Raw genomic sequence first — 6,300 nt, 5'->3', positions numbered from 1 at the left:
TTCCATTTCAAAGTTTGGAATAGAGTAGTTGCTTTGGAAGATGATCATCAGGCATCCGCACAGCATGACCAGTCCAACGAAGTTGATGTTGAAGAATCATCGCTTCAACACTGGTGATCTTTGCTTCTGCCAGTACACTGATATTAGTTCGCCTGTCTTCCCAAGTGATGTGTAAAAAATTTTTGAGACACTGTTGATGGAGACAACAGTGTGACGCGGCAGCTAAAAAAGCCAATGCAATTCTGGGCTGCATCAATAGGAGTATAGCATCTAGATCAAGGGAAGTAATAGTGCCACTGTATTCTGCTCTGGTCAGACCTCACCTGGAGTACTGTGTCCAGTTCTGGGCACCACAATTCAAGAAGGACACTGAAAAACTGGAACGTGTCCAGAGGAGGGCAACCAAAATGGTCAAAGGCCTGGAAACGATGCCTTATGAGGAACGGCTAAGGGGGCTGGGCATGTTTAGCCTGGAGAAGAGGAGGTTAAGGGGTGATATGATAGCCATGTTCAAATATATAAAAGGATGTCACATAGAGGAGGGAGAAAGGTTGTTTTCTGCTGCTCCAGAGAAGCGGACACGGAGCAATGGATCCAAACTACAAGAAAGAAGATTCCACCTAAACATTAGGAAGAACTTCCTGACAGTAAGAGCTGTTCGACAGTGGAATTTGCTGCCAAGGAGTGTGGTGGAGTCTCCTACTTTGGAGGTCTTTAAGCAGAGGCTTGACAACCATATGTCAGGAGTGCTCTGATGGTGTTTCCTGCTTGGCAGGGGGTTGGACTCGATGGCCCTTGTGGTCTCTTCCAACTCTATGATTCTATGATTCTCCTCTTTTGAGGAGTTGGAGTTTCTGTTTTCACCACCACCAAAACCACCACCACAGACCCTCCAAGTGTCTCTATTTTCCAGGCACAGTCCCAGATTTACAGAAGCCATCTCAGTTTCTGATTTTAATCCCAGAATGTCCTGCTTTTCCTTAGGAAGTCCCAATTTTCCTCAGAGAAATATTGGAGGGTATGGTAGGATGTCCCTAGAGGGTATGGAGTTATGTGACCCCCAAGCCAAGGAGATACAACCTTTAGAAGGCATCTGAAGGCAGCCCTTTATGGGGAGGTATTTTAATGTTTAATGTTTTGTTATGTTTTTATATATGTTAGAAGCCGCCTAGGTGGATGGGGGTATAAATTTAATTGGGGAAATGTTGGAGGGTTTTTCATCATCACCATAATCATCATCAGCACCACCACCTTCTTTAGGCCAAGCTGAAGAAAAGCAGGGAAGAAACAGGAAGCACAAGTTAATTGTATTTCCTGTCTCCCCAGCAGCCAATTGCCACATCTCAAAGGAGCACTTTGCTTAAAAGCAAAAGGCCCCATTTAGTTCACATCTTTCTTCATAAGGAAAGATGTCAAGGTCATGACGCAAATATACCTTTGATGCATAAAGTTAATACCTGAATGGCTCTCTAATTGTGAGTGCATAGCCTGAGCAAAAGGGCATCACAGGCATCTATTTCTGAAATGCGTTTGCTTTCCACTCCATTGGCATTTTATATTATAACTCCTACAAAGCCAAAGTAATAGGCAATCGAGACGCAGTCACGATTTGGCTTGTAAAATTTGATCGGCTGAACATAAGATTAATAATTCTGCTTTAACCTTCATTACATCTATCCATTCATTCTTTTTTCTCTCTCTTTTTTTTAAAGCAACAAACCACCCTCTAGCCAAGTACAAAGTGCTTGTTACAGAAGACACAGGGAATTGCCACCATCCAAAAACTATAGCATATCGCTTAAGAATAAATCGTACAGTGCAACATCATTCAGGAATATTTTTTGAAGATATTTGGAAAATCAGACATGTGGGATCAGCAGAATGACAAATTTCACAGTACTGTGGGCAGTTAATCCAGATTAATTAATCCAGAGCAAACAACAGGAAAACGTTGGTGACAAAATTATTTCATTTTTGTGCCAAAAGCAACTGCTTCCATTTCTACTGGATGTCTCAAAACTTTTCCAGTGATGGCAATGGAACATATGAAACTGCCTTATAATGGGTGAGATCATTTGACTAGTTGTTCAGGTATTGTCTACACTAGCATGGCATCTTGGGGGTTTTCTCCTCCCCAGCAAAACAACAACAACCTGACACCAGATATCTTCAAAAACCAATACTTTCTAGATACAAAACATAACATACGAAACAATCTGGAGGGTGAGTGCATTTTTCAATTCTGGAGAAAGGGGAAGTTACATACAGTGGTACCTCAGTTTAAGAACAGCCCTGTTTACGAACTATTCGGTTTATGAACTCCGCAAAACTGGAAGTAGTGTCCTGGTTTGTGAACTTTATCTTGGTCTAAGAATGGAATCTGAACGGTGGAAGGGCACTGGTGGCAGGAGGCCTCATTAGGGAAAGCGCACCTTTGTTTAAGAACGGTTTTGGTATAAGAACGGACTTCCGGAACAGATTAAGTTCGTAAACCGATGTACCACTGTAATAGAATCTGTAAAACAAGAATTTTTTCCCATAAAAATCATTGTGTTCCCAGTGATTTATAAACAAGTTCCTTAGTTGTATGACCAAGCATTGTAGAATGTTTACATTCACAACAGATTTTTTTCAACTGGAGGTGTCATGTATTAAGTTTCATACCTTTGGGACATGATATATGAAGAGCTGGAAAAAAATGTTGAAATACACATTTCCAAAAAAACCCAGAATTATTCTTATTAGGTATCTTTACAGTAAACATCCTAAAGGTTAATAAGATGGTCTTTTTTTATGCAACAATGGCAGCCAGGATTCTGACTGCGAAGTATTGGAAAAGCAATTTAATACTGACAAAAGAAGAATGCCACTTAAAACTATATGAATATCTTGAATTGGCAAAATGAACAGAATCAATAAGAAATCATTCAGGAGATAAGATCAGAAAAGAATGGGATGCGTTTAAAACATATATGATGAAATATGGTTGCAACCACTATACCTGGTTGAGCATAGACTAAATTCCACAGAGGTAATAGGATGGTTTTCCACAGATTTAAAAATGATACAGATAAATTAAGATATAGAGATTAGGAACCACACCGGGTTAGAGAGAAGTCATCAAATTAATCAGGGTATCAAACCAGAAATCAGGTACAGAAAAGAAAGTGAGAGATGCGAGAGAGAAAAGACAAGGAGAAGACAAAGTGAGTTCTTACTGGAAATAAGTATTTATAATATTATCAATAATGGTTTGTATTCCTTAAATAGCTGTGTGTACTGGACAAGATTTTTTGCAAGTTTTTCTTTGTTTCTATCTTCTCTTCTCTTTTCATTTAGCTTTTCTTTTTTTTCTTTCCCCCTTCTTTCTTTTTTTTCTTTTTTTGTTGTTTTAAGAATAATGTGTTTTTTATTGTATCGATCCAATTGCAAATAAAGTTTATATAAAAAAATAAAAACAGAAAAAGTTTCATACATTCTGTATGCAAACCCTTGATGCTTTATAGCTGCAGCCAAGATGGTGGCAAATGTAAAACTCTCCTTTCCCTTGGACCACATCAGTTACGATGAGAAAGGGGTCTTGTCATCGGGACAGCCCAGGACTTCCATACAACACTGCCCAGGTTTGCCCCCCTGGAGAGATCACAGTACTTGCAGTGGTGTGTACTGGGCAGGAAGTAAATTTTGTAAGCAACCATACAAATCACTCACGACAGTGTTAACACATGTTTTACAGGCACTGCAATAAATTGTTAATCAATGGTTATAGAGTCCAGCGAGTCAATGTATTGTTTGTTATCCGTGGCTTACCCCAGTCTATCATGTTGTCGGCTGATTTGCTCATTACTCTTTATAGGATAGTCTCCCTGTGCTTTTCACATACGCCGATCATTGATTTCATTTTAGCAGTGTATCATTTTATTTACCTTAAGAACCATTTATAAATTGGACTTTCATTGGCATCAAAGCCAGCTAGGCATTCCTGCAGTTGCTTGATTGCTGGGCAATCGAGTCTACCAGACTCTCCTGTGGAATGTCACCCATTCAGGGAGGGAGCTTGCGATAAATGATAGTAATTTGAGTTGATTAAGTGGGCACTTCACTGATGGAAATCTCTTTTCTACCTGATTGGTGCTCCGGTCATAGAGATTGCATGGGATCCGAAGCCTGTCAAAGGTAAGGCAGCCTTTATACAACTGCTTGCGTGTTTGCTATTTATTTATTTATTTATTTATTTATTTATTTATTTATGGCTCGTGCAATTTGCATTTTTACAGTCATCTTCAGTGTGCACACTAGGGCACATTTTTAGAGCCATCTCCATTATGAGCCCGATCTAACAAGGTTTAGGTGCTTTTTAGTACCTTGAATTGTGATGGAGTAAAAAAAAAGGGGGGTGCTGAAATCTCCCCCCCTGAAATAAATTGGATTTAAATACAATTTTCGTGCAGTCATGCCTTCTTTATTTGTCCGAAATATTTATCTTCCAGCTTTCCAGTGGTGAAGAGCCATTTGAGGAACAGCTTGTGAGCCTTCTCATTTAAGAACACCAGGAGCAGTCTATCTGAGCAGGAAAAGCTAGTCATTTAATAATAATAATAATAATAATAATAATAATAATAATAATAATAATAAAATAATAATAATAATAATAATAATAATAATAATAATAATAATAATAATAATAATTTATTTTTATCCCGCCCTCCCCAGCCGAAACCGGGCTCAGGGTGGCTAACAACAATAAAACATTACAACAGTACAACACAACACAACACTCTAAAATCATTCATTATAAAATTAATTCAAAACAAACCACTGGCAGAGTCAGAGACTTTTAAGGTCTGTAAAAGGAATGGCCAAACTTGGGCCCTCCAGGTGATGCTAGACTACAATTCCCTGAACTTTGGTCATGCTGGCTGCATCCAAAGGGAACTGGAGTCAAACAACATCACAAGGGCACCAGGTTTACTCATTGGGCATTTATTAAAGTGTTCTTAAAAAGGAAGCTTCTTAGCTTCACAATATCTAGATTTCAAAGAGAAATTGTAGATGATAACACTAAGCTTTTTTTTTGGCGGGGGAGTATAATTTATTATTAGAATGGGAGATCAAAGGTGAAGTTAAAAGTGTAATGATTAAGTGGGCACAAGACTTAGGACATAATATACAAAGGGAAGACAGGGAAAAATATAGAAAATTAATTTAAAATTTACCGACTGTATACTGTAAAAGAGAATTATATGAAAATGGTATATTACACCTGTAAAAATGGGGGGGGGGAGATGTATAGAATAGGCTCCAACAAATGTTGGATTTGTAAAGAAAAAGAAGGCACTTTCTTTCATATGTGGTGGAATTGTAAAATAAAATTTAAAAATTGGGAAATGATATATAATGAAATGAAAATAATGTTTAAGATAACTTTTGTGAAAAGACCAGAAGCCTTTTTATTAGGCATTTCAGGCCAAGATGTGCCAAAAGAAAAGGAAAAAAAAACTCTTTATGTATGCTACAACGGCGGCTAAGATATTACTAGCCCAAAGATGGAAAAGTGATGAAATACCAACTAAAGAAGAATGACAAGAAAAATTGATGGAATATGCTGAAATGGCAAAGCTAACTGAAAGACTTCGAGATAAGGACAACAGAGATTTTAAGAAAGACTGGGAACCATTTATGTTATATTTACAGAAACAATGTAAAGAAATGGTCTCACTAGCAGGTTTTGTCTAAACACTTACAATTAACAAAATTAAATACAGGAATCATAAGGAAGATGTGATATACAGTAAGAAGAGCATAATGACAATTAAGTTAAAGATTGCTAAATTAAGATATATTAAAGTAATCAGGATAAGTTAAGATGTAAAAGAATCCAGAAGAGGAAGTTGAGGGAAGTCGTGGGGGGGGGGGGGCGACGACGACTGGGTTTTTACTTTTTGTGTGACTTGATGTGTTATTTGAATCTTTAAAATAAAAAAATAAAATAATAAAAATTATTTTTTAAAAAGGAAGCTTCTTCTTGCAGTAGCTTTTAAAGTGTTTTGTTCCTGACTTTTGTAGTTGGCTTGTTCCTTTTAGATGTAGTTGCTTTTTTTGTTTTGTATGTTGCTGTTTGAATGGTTTGTTTTGTATGTTGAACCTTTGAATGGTATGGAATAAAGCAGGGTACAAATATATTAGGGACAGAATGGGCATCTAATTCGCACAGGTAAGTGAAAGATGGAGACAGGGAGTGGTGGGCAGAAGGGAGCTTTTCTGTACTGTAAAAGGTAAAGGGACCCCTGACCATTAGGT

The sequence above is a fragment of the Podarcis vaucheri genome (assembly GCF_965113315.1).
Source record: "Podarcis vaucheri genome assembly, chromosome: 8".
Taxonomy (NCBI): Eukaryota; Metazoa; Chordata; class Lepidosauria; order Squamata; family Lacertidae; genus Podarcis; species Podarcis vaucheri.
The sequence above is the reverse complement of the archived record's forward strand: the minus strand, read 5'-3'. Positions refer to the sequence as shown.